This window comes from Stenella coeruleoalba (genome assembly GCF_951394435.1).
Source record: "Stenella coeruleoalba genome assembly, chromosome: 7".
NCBI lineage: Eukaryota > Metazoa > Chordata > Mammalia > Artiodactyla > Delphinidae > Stenella > Stenella coeruleoalba.
The window spans coordinates 101,797,769-101,817,912 of NC_137153.1; the positions used below are offsets into that span (position 1 = coordinate 101,797,769).

Consider the following 20,144-nt stretch of genomic DNA (forward strand, 5'->3'; position numbering starts at 1 on the left):
ATAATGCCATTTGCAGCAAATGGATGGACCTAGAGATAATCATACTAAGTGACGTAAGCCAGACAGAGAAAGACAAATACCATGTGATATCACTTATATGTGAAACCTAAAATATGACACAAATGAACATATCTACAAAACAGAAACAGACTCACAGACATAGAGAACAGACTTGTGATTGCCAGGGGGGAGAGGGGATGAGGAGGGAAGGATTGGGAATTTGGGATTATCAGACGAAAACTATTATATATAGGATGGATAAACAACAGGTCCTACTATATAGCACAGGAAACTATATTCAATATCCTGTGATAAACCATTACGGAAAATAATGTGAAAAAGAATATATATATATATATATATATATATATATATATATATATATATATATGTATGTATGTATAACTGAATCACTTTGCTGTACAGCAGAAATTAACACATTGTAAATCAACTATACTTCAATAAGATTAAAAACATTTTTTTTAAATTTCATATATATGGTATGAGGTAGGAGTCCAATTTCATTCTTTTTGTATAGAAATCCAGTTGTCCCCAGCACCATATGTTGAAGAGGTATATAGTAAGCTGAGGCAATCATGGAGTTCCCTTTGTTTATATCTCATCTCTCAGAAATCACTGTACTTCATTGCCTCATATCCAATGTCTTAAAAATCACTGTTTACTGTATTTTGTCTGGTTTCTTAATTGTTTCAGTTGATATGATGGTTAATTTTAGTGTCAACTTGACTGGGCCACAGGGTGCCCAGACATTTGATCAAAATTTTTCTGGCTGTGTCTGTGAGGGTGTTTCTGAATGAGATTACATTTGAATCAGTAGACTGAGTAAAGCAGATTGCCCTCCCTAATGTGGGTGGGCCTCATCCAATTAAACTAAGACCTAAAAAAGCTGAGTAAGAAGGAAACCTCCTGCCAGACAGCTGAGCTGAGTCATCAGTCTTTTCCTGCCTTCTGACATTGGTTCTTCGTGGGTCCCAGGCCTTCAGATTCAAACTGGAACTACATCATAGGCTCTCCTTGGTCTCCAAATTGCTATTTGGAGAACTTGGGAGTACTCAGCCTCCATAACTATGTGACCCAATTCCTTATAATAAGTACACACATGCGCACACACACACCCCATTGGTTCTGTTTCTCTGGAGAACCTGAGTAATACAAGGGAGTTGATAAATCTGCTCCTAGTTACTTCATCTTGGCCAGAAGCATAAGTCTAATGTATTTTTAAGACAATACTTTATGGCAGGACAAGCAATTACAAGAATAGTCATGAATAATTTTTTCTTACTTTTCTGCAAGATTCATACTTTTGCCATAGCCATGAGTCATGGTTCTTTGTGAAACTGAGCAGGACCCTGAGGTGCCCTCTGGGATACAAAAGTCTTTCTGTGTCCCCAGTTTCTTATTTGCAGGATGAAGGCCTCATTCCCTTAGACCTTCCTGAATACCAAAGAGCAGATTCAAACAGTTGCTAATCAGGAAAGTAAGGGAATGCAGAAACAAAGGAGGAGCGATCAAAAAAAAGGTAATGCAGCTACTAAAGCAGGATGCTGGTTTCTCCTCAAGGGGGGTTCTTCCGCAGGAACTAAGGCCCCCATCCAGGTGGAGAATGGTAACTTCAGGCTGAGCACAAGATTCCTGGAACACTGCCCTGTTACCTCACCACTAACCAATCAGAAGAAAGTCACACATCCTGCAGCCCTCACCCCAAATCTTGCCTATAAAAACTTTTCCCGAAAATCATCAGGGAGTTCGGATTTTCTGAGCATGAGCCACCTGTTCTTCTTGCTTGGCCCTGCAATAAATGTTTCTGTGCTCCAAACTCCAATGGTTCCTTTTGTTTGGTCTCGTTGTGCGTTGGGCACATGAACTCATGTTTGGTAACAAGATGATAGTTATGGAGACCCTTGACTGAAGGAAAAATACCCAGAATTTGGCATCAGTCAAATCTGTGTGAGAATTCCTTTCACTGACCTATTCTTTGATTCACTGGGACCTAAACTCAGTTGATCCTACCATGTTTTCACTGTCCCAGTACCCCATCCTCACTTCTTTCTTTATGCAGCTTAGATTTGATGGTACTGGGCTGGCCAAAAAGATCATTTGGGTTTTTTGTAAGATGTTCTGGAAAAACCTGAACAAAACTTTTTGGCCAGCCCAGTACATCATTGAAAACAATCCCTTGTACACTCTGAATTCCCTCATTCCTTTCTTTCTTCAACATAACCTAATGACTGTTTTCACTTTAAACTTATGACCACTAAACTCAAGTAAGTCCTTAGGGCTACCTAGTGATTGTACTTATCTCCCTATTCCAGTGGTCTCAAATGTTTTTGTGCATTAGAATAACCAGAGGGCTTGATAAAACAGAGCATTTGTGCCAACTTTCAGAGTTTCTGATTCAGTGGGTCTGGGATTGATCTCAGGTGGCTGTGGGGTGGCTGCAGCCTGCAGTGGCTTGAAGCAGGATCTCGGTTCCCCAACCAGGGACTGAACCCAGGCCACAGTGGTGAAAGCACCAAATCCTAGCTGCTAGACCACCAGGGACTAGTAGCTGGGGCAGGGCCCTGGCTCTTTGTCTGCTTTGAAGAAGGAATTCAGCAAAGAGACAGAAAGTAGTGAAATAAGTAAAGTGTTTATTAGGAGAAAAAAGTTATGTGCAGATAGACACACCGCAGGCTCAGAGAGAGAGTTACATGCTTTTGGGGTAGTTTAAATCACTTATATGGGGGCAGTTCTTCCAAGTGTCCCCTGGCCAGTCATCTTGCTTTGTCTGGCTCTGGGTCCATATTTGGTCTGACTCAGGACCCTGCCCTGTGTGCGTGTGCATCTTTTAGCTAAGCTGGATTCCAACCCAAGGGTCTCTGGGAAGTTAACAGAACATATTATGGTCTGGCACCCCCTCCCTTCTCTGACCCCTGAGGAACTTTTCTGTGCATGTGTAGTTTGGGAGGTCTCCTTGACCTCAAGAATGAGAAATATGTGGTCTCTCTTTTATCCAAGCAGGACTCAGCTCCTCCTTGCTCCTGCCATAATCTTTATCTTGGAGTATCTGTCCACAGGAAACAGATTCCAGCTGCTCAGCCTGGGGCCCATCTATCGCCTGCCTCAGGATGAGGCCCAAGAATTTGCATTTCTAACACATTCCCAGATGATATTGGTGCTCCTGGTCAAGGGGTCACACTTGGCTCGAATCCATTCACTCTCCCACTGTCCTAATTGAACATCTCTTCAAATCTCCAATTCCTTCTGCTCCGTAGTCACTCTCACTGAGGAAACAGAAGCAATCAGAAGATAATTTCCACATGCTCCCAATGTCACATCTACCTCTCTGACATGGTTCCCTGCTTGGTCACTTTGTCCCATCTGCAAAATCCTCCTTGCTTTTCCTCAGGTGCACCAACATTGCTCCCACTTCAGGGATTTTGCCATGGTTGCCTGGATCACTCTTTTCCCCAGAGAGCTGCATGATCTACTCCTTACTTTAGGTCTGTTTAAGTGTGTTCTTATTAGAGAGGCCTTCTCAGACCACCCTAAAAACCTCCCTGTGTGTGCCTGTCATTTCCTATCTCCCCTAACCTGGATTACTTTTCTCTAGGGCACTTATTACCACCTGATCGTTTACTTATTTATTTCTCTACCATCTACATTTAGCTTCAAGGAGACTTTGAGGAGGAGGGAGGTAGTGGCAGCTGAATTCTCTGGAATGACACTAAATTAGTGATAACAGAACAGATAGCACTGTAATCTGTTTATCTAAGAAATCTGACTGTGAAAGAAAGGAGAAACAGGAACATGAAGCAGCAGGCTCAAGCAGAGGTTTCTTAGGATGCAGGTTGAAGGAGCAGGGGCCAGATCAGTGCAAAGAGAAAGTTTAATATTGAAGGTATGTATGGGAGACAGGCTTGCTTAAATATGTGGAAAGAATGGTCTCACAGAGCACAGATTTCTGCTTTTGTTTTTAAAGCAGCTATCTACTAAGTGCAGGGCACTGTGGGAAATAGTTCACACCCCTTGCCACATCTGATTAATCTCCATAACAAACCTAAGAAGGAGGAATTATCACCTAGTTCTTTTCTATATAATCATTCTACTGAGAGATGTTAACACACAGGCTTCCCTGTCCAGTTTCATCCTTCCTTTCTCCCTTACCTTACTTATAATTGGTCCTGTTGGATCTCCAACTTCAGGTATTCATACAGTCAAATATCAGATCTCAGGAGCAAACTTTTGTGGAAGGGGCTGAACCACTTCTTTACTACCTCAGGCGGTTATCAAGCTGCCCACAGGTAATCAATTATTTATGCTCAGAGAATCCAGAAGTCACCCTGACTCACAAGAACCAACCTCTGCTGACTGACTCCACAGTGTCTTCATACCAATTCACCTTCTGTTTAACTCTTAGAGCTATTCCAAATAGTTTTTCATCACAGCATCTACTCCAAATCCTTTCTTTCCAATTTCACCCTCAGCCCCTCCACTTTCAGCAGAAAGCCTTCACTCACCAAAAACATAGATGGCACCCAACAGAAAATGTTTCAAGCTCCCTTCCCGCTACTTCAAACGTTCATCTTTCTCAGGAATGTTCCTTTCCTCTGTCCCATCATTATTCCTGCAAACGGTGATAACTGTATGGCTTCCTTTCCAACATCTGTATCCCTTTTTCCTGCATTATCTTACTACCCTGACTGGGACCTCCAAAACAATGGTGATAACAGACATTCTTATCTTGTTCCTGATTTAACCTGCAGACCTTCAGTGTTTTTCCTCATTTGGACAAAACTTCAGTGTTTCCCATAACTCTGGGCTTGGGTGTTGGCTTATCACAACAATGTTTATTTTAAATGCTTCAAGGGTGAAACATCCATAAAGAGCTGGTTCCAGGCTCACCTAAAGCTTCTTCACTATGATGAAGCTTAACCATACACAATTCTGCTAACACAGAGAAGATATTAGACGTATCTACGTTACCTTTTTTTTTTTTTGCAGTACGCGGGCCTCTCACTGTTGTGGCCTCTCCCATTGCGGAGCACAGGCTCCGGACGCGCAGGCTCAGCGGCCATGGCTCACGGGGCCCAGCCACTCCGCGGCATGTGGGATCTTCCCAGACCGGGGCACGAACCTGTGTCCCCTGCATTGGCAGGCGGACTCTCAACCACTGCGCCACCAGGGAAGCCCCTCTACATTACCTTTTTAAAAAATCGTATATAATCTTTCCAGGTATTTTAATCGCAAGTCAGCTATTTGTTGAAATCTTTATTTTAGTGTCCTCTTTATCACCAAATAATTTTCTTTCTATAATGACTATAAACTTCTATAATTTCTATAATTTTCTTTCTGTAATGACTATAAATGCAGTCTATGTTTGCTCATTTCACAAAAGTACAATATAGGTGAGTGGTCTATAAAAATGAAAAAAATTCAAATTGAACCATATAGTGGCCAGCAGGACCAAATAATCTTATAAAAACCTTATTAGAAAAAAAAATTAGACAATCAGTTTTATAGTACAAACTAGCCAAGAGAAAACCAATTTCAAAAACAATTCTTGTGAAATAAGCCAGAGAAAGACAAATACCATATGACCTCACTTATATGTGAAATTTAAAAAACAAAGCAAGACAAAACAAAATGAAAATAGACTCAGATATAGACGACAAATGGGTGGATGCCAGGGGGGAGCGGGTTGGGGGTGGGGGTAGAATGGGTGAAAGGATTGAGAGGCACAACCTCCAGTTATAAAATAAATAAGCCACAGGAATGTAATACGCAGCATAAGGATTGTTGTCACTGATATTGTCATAACTTGTATGAGAACAGATGGTCATTAGACTTACCATGATCATTTCATGATATATGCAAATGTCAAATCACTATGTAGTACACCTGAAACTAAGATAATATTGTATATTAACTATATAATTTTTTAAAAGCAATAGCAAAAATAAGAATATATTAAAAAACAGAATGAAAATAAAACAATTCTCAAATGTTTAATAATATATATTTTTATGACATGACTTTCAGCTGTTGTTTTACCTTCCAGCTAGACTGCATCAGACTTTAACCACCCTTCCAGCATTGTACATATGCAGGGAGCAAACACAATCTATTGAAGCGAAGCAGTATGTCTAAAAGGGCTCAATTAAATAGTGGAATGTTTCTTGTAAATTAAAGCCCTACTGAATAATCATCTTCCATGCAAATTATCTTTCATGGGGTGTTCCAACAATGTGCCATCATCATATGTAGCCGCTTTAATACATGCTTATTTGTAATGCTTGACATAATGAATTCTCCTTCTTTATTCCTGTAGAAATGAGAATGAGAATTTAAGCTTTTTAATTTTTCCTTGCTAGACTGCCTTTGTGAGTGCACCAGTAGACACTATTTTTTCAAAACCTTCAGTGCAGAAGAATGATTTAACCAGATGCACACTACCAGTACCTTTATCAGAAATAACATTTTAAATGGATTTCTGATGAAAAAAAATACCATGTTATCCTCTCCTCCTCCAAAAAAGTAAAACTTCCCTGGGTGCCCATAAGCGTACTCTCCTAATCCTTATCTCAAATGTTTAAAGTTTCTATCCTTAGACAAAAAGTCATATGCTAAAATGTAAATACACAAAATAGAGATTGTTAGCATAATACATTGGGGGGCCACATATTTCCTAAAAGTTATACAAAATCATATGTTTGTGTACAAATGTGCATTTTCTGAGAAGAGAGTGCAAAGTTTTTTCTCTTTTTTCTTTTTCTAAAATTTTTATTTGAAGTATAGTTGATTTACAATGTTGTGTTAATTTCTCCTTTACATCAGAGATTCAGTTATACATATATATACATTCTTTTTTCATATTCTTTTCCATTATGGTTTATCACAGGATACTGAATAAAGTTCCCTGTACTATACAGTAGGACCTTGCTGCTTGAGAGTGCAAAGTTTTTAATCTGACTAGCAAAGGGGTCAAAAAAAGGCAAAAAGATTAAGAGTTACCAAGTAAAGCTAAAAGATACACTATCTCAGAGGCATATTTTGATCTTACAAGTATGGAAGGTTTGACTGATATCCCAGTGGATTCAAATTTAGTTCCCTTGGTGCTAATATGCTGCACATTTATCACACAGAACAAAAATTCCTACTCAAAAGAATCAAACTAAAATATTCAATCATAGTCATTTCTTAAAATCTAAAGAGAGATTCCACACATCCTTCCTAAGCATTCCAGATTTATTATGTGCATTTGATGTATCAGCCTAAACCCTGAAAAGAGTAACCGACAAGGGAGTTAAGGGGGAATCTGAGTCATATGCTACTCCTTGGACCAGAGCCTGGTGTACCAGCAGAGGGCTGGTAAAGAAAGGCTAATTCAGTAGCACAATTTCATGTTTCACAAACGTCTCTGTAAATTATGGTTTCCTTCCCCCACCTCGCAGATGTTCCTAAAAGTCCTTAGCTTAACTATTAACTAAATCATAAATACTGAATTGCATTAAAAAAATTTTTTTGTCAGAGGTCTTTCCACTCACTTTAATATAATGGACTAGGAAGATTCCCAGGGACCTTCAGATTCAATTAAATACCACAACTGCTACAACAGCAATGTACTACTGAACATGTCCTGTTAGGAACTCACTACCAAAACTGCTACACTTCTAGTTGTTAATAAACACGATCCCCAGGTTCTATTCAAAATTAATGTGCCCACAGAAACCCTAAGTAACAATGCCTGATTTTGCAAGGAAGGCAGAAACTTTCTTATAAAGCTAGTGTGGCAGAAACACTGCTGTCTATATCTGCATTGATCTAAATATGTTTAAACATATTAAAGCTTGAGCAAGGAACACTTCTGAAGACTTAGCACTGAAGAAAACAATATCAATATTGCAAAAAAATTTCAGATTTTTCCAAGTATAAAACAATAGAATCTTATGCAGTCCCCAAATGAGCAAAAGCACAAAATACATCAGGGGCACTCTATGTATATAAAATTATCCTTAAATAAATACCACAAAGTAAAATACATTTAACTTTTTTCACAAAAAAAATTGTTTTTACAAAATGTCACAGTACTCTATAAGTTAAATTTCATTTCCTTCATATTTCAAATTTTACCAAAAGCTTTACCATATGGTATTTCAGAAATCGTCATTTTCTAGAAAAAAAATTTTAATTGTTAATTCTTAACTATATCCATTATGTGAGTTCAATGGTCTTCAGCCTCTTTGAGTTTAGGGGACACTCAAATACTAGAATTTTGTTTGTATCCCTCAAAGGACTGAGTCACATCCTCATGTATCACTCTCTACTTGATCCCCTTTCTTTAAATAGAACTCTTTACTGTCCTGACCTATATACTCACAAAGCAAAGTTCTTGCATGCTCCAGTAAACAAGCAATCTTTCCTAGAGCTGGCTGGACACTGTCCTTTGCCTTTTACCACACATCCTGCCCCATGTTTCATCACATGACCCACTTAGACCTAACTCACGTTTCTCTTATTAAAATAAAAGTAAACATTGTTTTCTCCAAAATCTGATAACCACCTATAAGAGTTTATAGTATAAGTGCTACAACAGCACACTGTTTGAAGCCACTGTGCTAATTAGAATGATTAGCTTTAAAATGTTCTTAATAAACTGCTACGTGTTAGCTATGAAATCAAAGTAGAGAAACATATATAGACTTTCAATAATATAAGTATTTGCTGAACTCAATTTTCTCTGGTTTCTAGTGTTTAAATACCTTCCCTTGTAGATATTTAAACCTCAATAATAATTTGTCCTATGTGCCTCACACTATACTCACATGAATTCATTTAATGCTCACAACAACCCTATGGCGTATATACTTAGTATTATATACTGTTTATAAATGTGAAACTAAAGCACAGAGAGGTTAAGCACTAATAAGGGCCAGAAACAAGATTTAAACCCAGGTAGTCTGAGTCTAAAGTCCATGTTCTTAACCAGGGTGCTAGCCAAAAGAATTCATTATTAGCACATATTTGCTACGGTAGTTTTGGCACTGGGAGAATTTGGACAAAACAGATTTAGGTATTATTATTTGCAAGGATTTTCTTTAAGTTAAAGATTAGGTAAATTATTAATCACAAAAATCACTAAAGTGCTGGAAAATCTCAGATCAAATGATGATGAAGCATACAAACACCTGCGAAAAAGAACTAGAAGCCTGAGTTCTTTCTCTCCTCTAGATCATTTCCTTACGCATAAAATAAAGGGGCTAAACTATAAAATAGATCATTCCTACAATTCCTTCTGGTTCAAACACTGAAAAATTAATAATTAAAAAAAGCAGCTACTGGGAATTCCCTGCTGGTCCAGTGGTTAGGACTCCCCGCTTTCACTGGCAAGGGCCCAAGTTCAGTAGATCCCACAAGCTGCACGTGGCGCGGCCAAAAAAAGGAAAACAGCTACTCCTCAGATGATTTAAGACACTGCTGCCTGCTAGCAGATTACAGTCAACCTGGGGAGGATCTAAAGTACTTGATTTCTAAAGTATTCAAAGACAAAGATATGCAAAATCCTTTAAGTTTTTAAATATGTTTTTTATTATAAAATATAACCAAATTATAGGTATTGGTAGTATAGTGGTGGAGCATAGCTGCCTTCCAAATTATAGAAAGTTTAACAAAAAGAAAAATATAATTCATAACCCCAGCACATTAAAAATGTTAACATTTTAGGGTATTTTCTTCCAATCTTTTCCTTATGCATTGCTTTACATAACTGTCATTGAGCAGAGAAAGAGGGACGGAAATGGAAGGGAGAAAGAGCTTTTTTTTTGAACAATTTATAGTAGGGATTTTTCATGTTGCCACAAGGCTCTGCATGATCTGTCATCACCCCTACCCCCCAGTTACCTGTCCAACCTCATCCCTTGCAACTCCTCCCTCCTTCTGTCTACAGCAGCCCTTCACCTTATTGCTGTTCCTAGAACACATCAGGCACATTTCCAAGTCTGGCCCTTTGTACTTTCTGTTCCCTCTGCCTCAGATGCTATTCCTCCAGCTACCTGAGTGTCAAGATCTTTCACTTATTTTAGGTCCTTACTAAAAGCCATTTTCTCAGTGAGGCCTTCTAAATCTACAGTGTCAAGCCCTCACCCTGAAATATTTCATATCTCCCTTCCCTGCTTTTTTTCCATCTTAGCACTTATCCCTTATGTGTTATTTTCTGTATTTATCTTGTTTATTCTGTCTCCTCTACTAAAAGTTCTATAAGGGCAGGAATTTTTCTCTCTACTGATTTCTAGGCACCTAGAAAAGTACCTAAAGTAGCAAATGCCTAATAAATATTTGTTGGATGAATAATCTCTCTAATCGTCATTTTAAGTGGCTATGTCCTATTCCATTAAATGCTTATACCAAGGATTCATTTAATAATTCCCCGTCTGATGGATATATTGGTTATTGCCAATCTTTCACTATTCCATATAATGCTCTATTGCAAGGGTCATCAAGCTTTTTCTAGAGCGGGTCAGATGGTAGACATTTTCTGCTTTGTAAGGTCTCTAGCAACTAAACTCTGGCATTGTAGCAAAAAAAGCAGCCACAGACAAGGAATGGTTGTGGCTGGATTAAGGCTGCATCAGGCCAGATTTAGCCTGTGGTCCCTGGTCTCTGCTTCCCTGCATGCTTTTGTGCATGTATCTTTTTATATCTTTGCAGTTATTAGAATCACTAGATAAACGGGTATGAATATATTTATGGTCCTTGACACATTTTATCAAACTGCTTTTCAAAATGATAAACATGGGGAAGGGGGACAAAAAGAACAGGGACACACTGATGGTGGTGGTGTGAATGGATACAACTACTTTGGAAAACTAGCAATAGCTACTAAAGCTGAACATATATACCCTATTACTCAGCAGTCAGTCAGGATATTTTTCTTCAGAAAGGCTATGTTAGATACTAGAAGGAACACAAGAGGTTCCTCCAGGATGCTGATAATGTCCTGCTTATTGATTAGAATGCTAGTCACATGTGTTCAATATGTAAAAATCTATCAACTGTACACACGATACATTCATTTTTGTATGTATATTATACTTCAAAGGGGTTCGGAACATGCCATCCCCCAAAATATGCCACTTTGGCATACTGATTATTTTGAGCTATTAGCATTTGAGAATCACAAATGCAGAAAGGGCTCTCTGACCTCCCTCTTTCTACGTAAAAGCAGGTCATATAGTTTCCCATGAGAAAGGTGCCCTCTTTATACAGGAAAGGAAGAACATTCTTATCACTGGTAACTGGAAGTCAACGCCAATATGGATCTAAACAAACAAACCTATTAAAATAACCTTTATTGTCCATTAATTTCCTCCGTTTATTTCCTAGTTGCTCTCTGACAATTTACAGCCCCAAGCTAAAACTCCTTTGTCTTGTGTCTTCTCTACAAATTTATCATTTCTTTGTTTAAAATATATATAAGCTCTCAATCCTGACTGCTTCTCTGGGTCTTCATTTTCCTTATGAAGACTCCTGTGTGCACATAAAAAATATTAACCAAATTTGTATGCTTTTCTCCTGTTAATCTGTCTTATGTCAGTTTAACTCTTAGACCCAGCCACAGAATCTAGGAGGGTAGAAGGAAGTTTTTCCTCCGCTACAGCTTCTAAGTTTAAAACAAACAAACAAATAAAACCCCCCACTAGGTACCCATCAGCAATAAATATGAGAATAAGTTCCTCCCCTCCTTTCCTCTCATCAGCAATGGGGAATTATCTCATTTTATGTTTTTGCTAATTTGATAGACTTTTTTTTTTTTTTTTTTTTTTGCAATACGTGGGCCTCTCACTGTTGTGGCCCCTCCCGTTGCGGAGCACAGGCTCCGGACGCGCAGGCTCAGCGGCCATGGCTCACGGGCCCAGCCGCTTCGCGGCAAGTGGGATCTTTCCAGACCGGGGCACGAACCCGCGTCCCCTGCATCGGCAGGCGGACTCTCAACCACTGCGCCACCAGGGAAGCCCCTGACAGACTTTTTTAAAGTATTGAGATTCACATATAACTTTATGTTTAATTATCACTGAGGCTGAACATTTCTCTTGTTCTTCATTTTATCTGTTGTTCACTGGAGTTTTATTATTTTTTTGTAAATCATGAAAGTGAAACAACAATACAATGCCATAAAGACCTCAGTTCTTTGTCTGTCATATTGCAAATATTTTCTCCAGACTGTTGCCTTCCTTCTTAATTTACTTTTTAAAAACAAAGTTTTCATATAGCCAAATTGCCTGACCTTTTCACCTATGTACCTCTTTCTCAAAAATATTATATTGAATTTTTAACAAAAATATTGTTTCTTATTACATAATGTTTAGGGATATCCTTATTTCTCAGGCCAGTATGCTCTTAAAAAGACAAAATATTTATTTGGATGATGAATGGGAAGGCATCAACAAAAAAGGTATTAAGGCAAATCTATAGAATAAGTTTTGACTCCCAAAATAATCTTTAATAAGAAAAGCCCTAAACTTCTAAGGCAATTACTTTATTAACAGAAAGTTCAGATTTTATGCCTTATCAGTGTATAAACACATCATTAGACAAAAGCTAAGTATACAGGAAACATACTTTGTGTAAGATTTTAGTTTGTCAGAGAGAAGCCAGCCAGTTAGTCAAGAAACAATGTAACAATATATTATTACATATCAAGAATATATTCATACACCAAATATATTCATAACAAAATACATTCATTGTCATACTGTTATTTATAAGAGTATACAGTTTTCATTGAATGCATTCATATATATTAAATATACTCAAAAAGAAAATATTTGTAAGATGACTAGACTATCATATGATCTTTACCTTTAAAAAAGAGAACATTCCCTAAAACACTTCAGCTGAAACTTCACAGAAATCTTCAAAGGCTGATCTTTTTTTCTTTTTTAATTATTAATTTTGAACTAATTTTCGACTCAGAAAATTTGCAAAAATAGGGCAGAATTCCCACACCCCCGTCACCCAACTTCCTCTAATATTAACTTACATAATCATAATAAAATTATCAAAACTGGGAAATTAATATTGGCGCAATACTATTAACTAAACTATAGACCTTCTTAGAATTTCAGCAGTTTTCCACTCATGTCCCTTTTCTGATCCACCAGCTTACCTAGGATCCCACATTGCATTTAGTTGTTATTCCTCTTTCATTCCCTCTATAATCTGTAATGGTTTTTTAGTCTTTCCTTGTCTTTCACGATTTTGACACTTTTGAAGAGTGTTGATCAGTTGTTTTGAAAAATGAACCTCAGTTTGGACTTGTCTAATGATTTCTCATTATAGAAGTGAGGTTATGCCTTTTTGACAAAATTGCCACAGAAATGAGGTTCTGTCCTTAGTGCATCTTACTGGTGATAACCTCGATCACTTGGGTAGGTGGTGTCTGCCGAATTGCTCCATTGTAAAGTTACTATCCCTCCCTTTATAAATAATTATAATATGTCTTGGAAGACATATTTTGAAACTATGTAAATCATTTTTCTCTTCTGAATTTTGACCACTAGTTCTAGCATCCACGGTGGATTCTGTTTGCAACAATTGTTTGCGGTGTTTGCCCGTTGATGTCTGTTTCTTCTGTGCCTTCTACATTTACTAATTGTAGAATATTATATTGTGTCTACTGTTAGGTAGAGCTAGAGACATAGTCTTGATGAAATATATTATTCCTTAATCAAGTCTTTATTTGAGAGCAGTAGCTCATTCCGAAATGTGATATATTTATCTCCTTAGACCTCTGTTGGTTTCCTATTTATGCTCACAGAAAACTTGCAAAAATAGTACAGGTTTCCATACACCCCCCCCCAGCCAACTTCCCCTAATATTAACATGTCACATGTTACATGTTATTAACATTAACATGTTATCAAAAGTAGGAAATTACCTAGCTTATTTGAAGGCTATTAAAACAATTAGGCAAGAGATAATGGTGGCATGGGTCACCTGGATAATTGGGGAGATGATGAGAAGTGGTTGGGTTCTGGATATATTTGAAGGTAGCATGAACAGGATTTGTGAAAGGATTGGATGTGGAGTGAGAGAGGAGAGGAGGAGTACAGGATGGCTCCAAGATTTTTATTTTTTAACATCTTTATTGGAGTACAATGCTTTACAGTGTTGTGTGTCTGCTGTATAACAAAGTCAATCAGCTATATGCATACGTATATCCCCATATCCCCTCCCTCTGTGTCTCCCTCCTACCTACTTATCCCACCCCTCTAGGTGGTCGCAGAGCACCAGGCCGATCTCCCTATGCTATGCAGCTGCTTCCCACTAGCTATCTATTTTACATTCAGTACTATATATATGTCAATGCTACTCTCTCACTTCATCCCACCTTACCCTTACCCTGCCCGGTGTCCATAAGTCCATTCTATACATCTGTCTCTTTATTCCTTTCCTGCCCCTAGGTTCATGAGAACTATTTTTTTTTTTTTTTTTTTTTAGATTCAGTATATGTGTGTTAGCCTACGGTATTTGTTTTTCTCTTTCTGACTTACTTCACTCTGTTCGACAGGTCCATCCACCTCACTACAAATAACTCAATTTCGTTTGTTTTTATGGATGAGTAATATTCCATTGTGTATATGTGTCACATCTTCTTTATCCATTCATCTGTCAGTGGACACTTAGGGTGCTTCCATATCCGGGCTGTTGTAAAGAATACTGCAGTGAACATTATGATACATGACTCTTTTTGAATTATGGTTTTCTCAGGGTGTATGCTCAGTAGTGGGATTGCTGGATCATATGGTAGTTCTATTTTTAGTTTTTTAAGGAACCTCCATACTGTTCTCCATAGTGGCTGTATCAATTTACATTCCCATGAACAGTGAAAGAGAGTTCCCTTTTCTCCACACCCTCTCCAGCATTTATTGTTTGGAGATTTTTTGATGATGGCCATCTGACCCATGTGAGGTGATAACCTCATTGTAGTTTTGATTTGCATTTCTCTAATGATTACTGATGTTGAGCATCCTTTCATATGTTTGTTGGCATTCTGTATATTTTCTTTGGAGAAATGTCTACTTAGGTCTTCTGCCCATTTTTGGATTGGGTTCTTTGTTGGTTTTTGGATATTGAGCTTCCTGAGCTGCTTGTTTATTTTGGAGATTAATCCTTTGTCAGTTACTTCGTTTGCAAATATTTTCTCCCATTCCGAGGGTTGTCTTTCCGTCTTGTTTATGGTTTCCTTTGCTGTGCAAAAGCTTTGAAGTTTCATTAGGTCCCATTTGTTTATTTTTATCTCCATTTCTCTAGGAGGTGGGTCAAAAAGGATCTTGCTGTGATTTATGTCATAGAGTGTCCTATGTTTTTCTCTAAGACTTTTACAGTGTCTGGCCTTACATTTAGGTCTTTAATTAATTTTGAGTTTATTTTTGTGTATGGTGTTAGGAAGTGTCCTAACTTCATTCTTTTACATGTAGCTGTCCAGTTTTCCCAGCACCACTTATTGAAGAGGCTGTCTTTTCTCCATTGTATATTCTTGCCTCCTTTATCAAAAATAAGGTAACCATATGTGCGTGGGTTTATCTCTGGGCTTTCTATCCTGTTCCATTGATCTGTATTTCTGTTTTTGTGCCAGTACCATACTGCCTTGATTACTGTAGCTTTGTAGTATAGTCTGAAGTCAGGGAACCTGATTCCTCCAGCTCCATTTTTCTTTCTCAAGATTGCTTTGGCTATTCAGGGTCCTTTTTGTTTCCATATAAATTGTAAAATTTTTTGTTCTAGTTCTGTGAAAAATGCCATTGGTAGTTTGATAGGGATTGCACTGACTCTGTAGATTGCTTTGGGTAGTATAGTCATTTTCACAGTGTTGATTCTTCCAATCTGAGAACATGGTAGATCTCTCCATCTGTTTGTATCATCTTTAATTTCTTGCATCAGTGTCTTAGTTTTCTGCATACAGGACTTTTGTCTCCTTAGGTAGGTTTAATCTCTAGGTATTTTATTCTTTTTGCTGCAGTGATAAATGGGAGTGTTTCCTTAATTTCTCTTTCAGATTTTTCCTCATTAGTGTATAGGAATGCAAGAGATTTCTATGCATTAATTTTGTATCCTGCTACTCTGCCAAATTCATTGATTAGCTCTAGTAGTTTTCTGGTAGCATCTTTAGGATTCTCTGTGTCATCTGCAAAGAGTGACAGCTTTACTTCTTCTTTTCTGATTTGGAATCCTTTTATTTCTTTTTCTTCTCTGATTGCCATGGCGAAAACTTCCAAAACTATGTTGAATTACAGTGGTGCGAGTGGGCAACCTTGTCTTGTTCCTGATTTTAGAGGAAATGGTTTCAGTTTTTCACCACTGAGAACAATGCTGACTGTGGGTTTGTCATATATGGCCTTTATTATGTTGAGGTAGGTTCCCTCTATGCCTACTTTCTGGAGAGTTTTTATCATAAATGGGTGTTGAATTTTGTCGAAAGCTTTTTCTGCATCTATTGAGATTATCACATGGTTTTTATCCTTCAATTTGTTAATATGGTATTTGTTAATATGTATCACATCACGGTTTGTTAATATGTATCACATTGATTGATTTGTGTATATTGAAGAATCCTTGCATTCCTGGGATAAACCCCACTTGATCATGGTATATGATCCTTTTAATGTGCTTTTGGATTCTGTTTGCTAGTATTTTACTGAGGATTTTTGCATCTATGTTCATCTGTGATATTGGACTGTAGTTTTCTTTTTTTGTGACATCTTTGTCTGGTTTTGGTTTCAGGGTGTTGGTGGCCTCATAGAATGAGTTTGGGAGTGTTCCTCCCTCTGCTATATTTTGGAAGAGTTTGAGAAGGATAGGTGTTAGCTCTTCTCTAAATGTTTGGTAGAATTCACCTGTGAAGCCATCGGGTCCTGGGCTTTTGTTTGCTGGAAAATTTTTAATCACAGTTTCAGTTTTACTGCTTGTGATTGGTCTGTTCATATTTTCTACTTCTTCCAGGTTCAGTTTCGGAAGGTTGTGCTATATTTTCTAAGAATTTGTCCATTTCTTCCAGGTTGTCCATTTAATTGACATATAGTTGCTTGTAGTAATCTCTCATGATCCTTTGCATTTCTGCAGTGTCTGTTGTTACTTCTCCTTTTTCATTTCTAATTCTGTTTATTTGAGTCTTCTCCCGTTTTTTTCTTGATGAGTCTGGCTAATGGTTTATCAATTTTGTTTATCTTCTCAAAGAACCAGCTTTTAGTTTTATTGATCTTTGCTATTGTTTCCTTCATTCCTTTTTCATTTATTTCTGATCTGATCTTTACGATTTCTTTCTGTCTGCTAACTTTGGAGTTTTTTTGTTCTTCTTTCTCTATTTGGTTAGGTGTAAGGTTAGGTTGTTTATTTGAGATGTTTCTTTTTTTTCTTTTTCTTTTTCTTTTTGCGGTACGCGGGCCTCTCACTGTTGTGGCCTCTCCCATTGCAGAGCACAGGCTCCGGACTCACAGGCTCAGCGGCCATGGCTCACTGGCCTAGCCATTCTGCGGCCTGTGGGATCCTCCTGGACTGGGGCATGAACCCGTGTCCCCTGCATTGGCAGGTGGACTCTCAACCACTGCGCCACCAGGGAAGCCCTCCCTTGCTGCTTTTAATATTTTTTCTTTGTTTTTAATTTTTAATAGTTTGATTAATATGTGTCTTGTTGTGTTTATCCTTGGATTTATCCTGTATGGGACTCTCTGCGCTTCCTAGACTTGACTACTTTCTTTCCCATGTTAGGGAAGTTTTCAACTATAATCTCTTCAAATATTTTCCCAGACCGTTTCATTTTCTCTTCTTCTTCTGGGACCCCTATAATTCGAATATTGGTGCATTTAATGTGGTCCCAGACGTCTCTGAGACTGTCCTCATTTCTTCATTCTTTTTTCTTTATTCTGCTCTGAGGCAGTTATTTCCACGGTTTTTTCTTCCAGGTCACTTATCCGTTCTTCTGCCTCAATTATTCTGCTATTGATTCCTTGTAGATAATTTTTTTTTCTTTTTTTTTGCGGATGTGCGGGCCTCTCACCACTGTGGCCTTTCCTGCTGCAGAGCACAGGCTCCGGACGCGCAGGCTCAGCGGCCATGGCTCACGGGCCCAGCCGCTCCACGGCATGTGGGATCTTCCCGGACCAGGGCACGAACCCGTGTCCCCTGCATCGGCAGGCAGACTCTCAACCACTGCGCCATCAGGGAAGCCTGTTGTAGAGAATTATTAATTTTATTTATTGTGTTGTTCATCACTGTTTGTTTGCTCTTTAGTTCTTTTAGGTCCTTGTTAAACGTTTCTTGTATTTTCTCCATCATATTTCCAAGATTTTTGGATCATCTTTACTATCATTTTTCTGAATTCGTTTTCAGGTAAATTTCCTATTTCCTCTTCATTTTTTTGGTCTGGTGGGTTTTTACCTTGCTCCTTCATCTGTTGCATATTTCTCTGTCTTCTCATTTTGTTTAACTTACTGTGTTTGGGGTCTCTCCTTTTTGCAGGCTATAGGTTCGTAGTTTCCGTTGTTTTTTGTGTCTGCCCTCAGTGGGTGAGTTTGTTTCAGTGGTTTGTGTAGGCTTCCTTGGTGGAGGAGACTGGTTCCTGTTTTCTGGTTGGTGGGGCTGGATCTTGTCTTTCTGGTGTGCAGGGCCGCTTCCAGTGGTGTGTTTTGGGGTGTCTGTGAACTCAGTATCATTTTAGGCGGCCTCTGTGTTAATGGATGGGGTTGTGTTCCTGTCTTGCTAGTTGTTTGGTATGGGGCATCCAGCACTGGAGCTTGCTGGTCATTGGGTGGAGCTGGGTCTTAGTGTTGAGACTGAGATCTCTGGGAAACCTCTCGCCAATTGATATTATGTGGGGCCGGGAGGTCTCTGGTGGTCCAGTGACCAGGATTCGGCTCTCCCAACTCGGAGGCTCAGGCCTGACACCAGGCCGGCACACCAAGACCCTGTCAGTCCCACAGCTCAGAAGAAAAGGAAGAAAAAAAAGTTCTTTAAAAATAAGAAAAAAGTAAATAAATTTAAAAAAGAGAGCAACCAAACCAATAAATTCACCAATGATAACAAGCACCAAAAACTAAACTAAGGTAAACATAAAAATCAGAAACAAATTAGTCACAGATATCAAACCCCAAGTCTACAGTTGCTTCCAAAATCTACCACCTTAATTTTGGGAATATTCTTTGTCTGTTCACGTATTCCACAGATGCAGTGTTCATCAAGTTGATTGTGGGGATTTAATCCGCTGCTCCTGAGGCTGCTGGGAGAGATTTCCCTTCCTCTTCTTTGTTCTCACAGCTCCTGGTGTTCAGCTTTGGTTTTGATCCCGCCTCTGCATGTAGGTTGCCCCCAGGTGTCTGTTCCCAGCCCAGACAGGAGGGGGTTAAAGTAGTGGCTGATTAGGGCTTTCTTGCTCTCTTAGGCCCGGGAGAGGGAAGGGTATGGTAGTGGTAATTGGAATGCTGAGTGAGCCTGCAGCGGCAGAGACCAGATGACATTGCAACAGCCTGAGGCACGCCGTGTGTTCTCCTGGGGAAGTTGTCCCTGGATCTCCAGACACTGGCAGTGGGGCTGCACAGGCTCCCGGGGGGGAGGGGGGCAGGTGGGTGGGTAGTGACCTGTGCTTGTACACAGGATTCTTGGTGGCAGCGGCAGCAGTGTCAGTGTTTCATGCCTGTCTCTGAAGTCCGAGCTGATAGCCGTGGCTTGCGCCCATCTCTGGAGCTCGCTTAGGCGGTGCTCTGCCTTCTGTGGGCACATGGAGAAGGAATTCCCTCTCCTCGCGCACCCCAAAACAATGGTCTCTTGCCTCTTAGGCAGTTCCATACTTTTTCCCGGACTGCCTCCTGGCTAGCTGTGGCGCACTAGCCCCCTTCAGGCTGTGTTCACACTGCCAACCTGTCCTCTCCCTGGGGTCTGAACTCCGAAGCCCGAGCCTCAGCTCCCAGCCCCTGCCCTCCCCGACGGGTGAGCAGACAAGCCTCTCAGGCTGGTGAGTGCTGGTTGGCACCGATCTTCTGTGCAGGAATCTCTCCGCTTTGCCCTCCGCACCCCTGTGGCTGTGCTCTCCTCTGTGGCTCCGAAGCTCCCCCCACCCCCACCCCGGTCTCCGCCAGTGAAGGGCCTTCCTA

The 20,144-nt window shown here is 39.3% G+C and overlaps 1 protein-coding gene across 3 annotated transcripts in view; it reads left to right on the forward strand.

The window, feature by feature from the left end:
- Positions 1-20,144, forward strand: part of KIAA1958 — a 170,841-nt gene that overhangs the window by 25,627 nt on the left and 125,070 nt on the right. The window contains exon 1 of one of the 3 annotated variants that reach the window (XM_079926291.1): positions 5,072-5,235. The exons of the other annotated variants lie outside the window; for them this stretch is intronic. The gene's annotated coding sequence lies outside the window, so the exon portion shown is untranslated. Of the gene's footprint in view, positions 1-5,071; positions 5,236-20,144 lie in introns of those variants that run through there. 3 annotated transcript variants of the gene reach the window in all.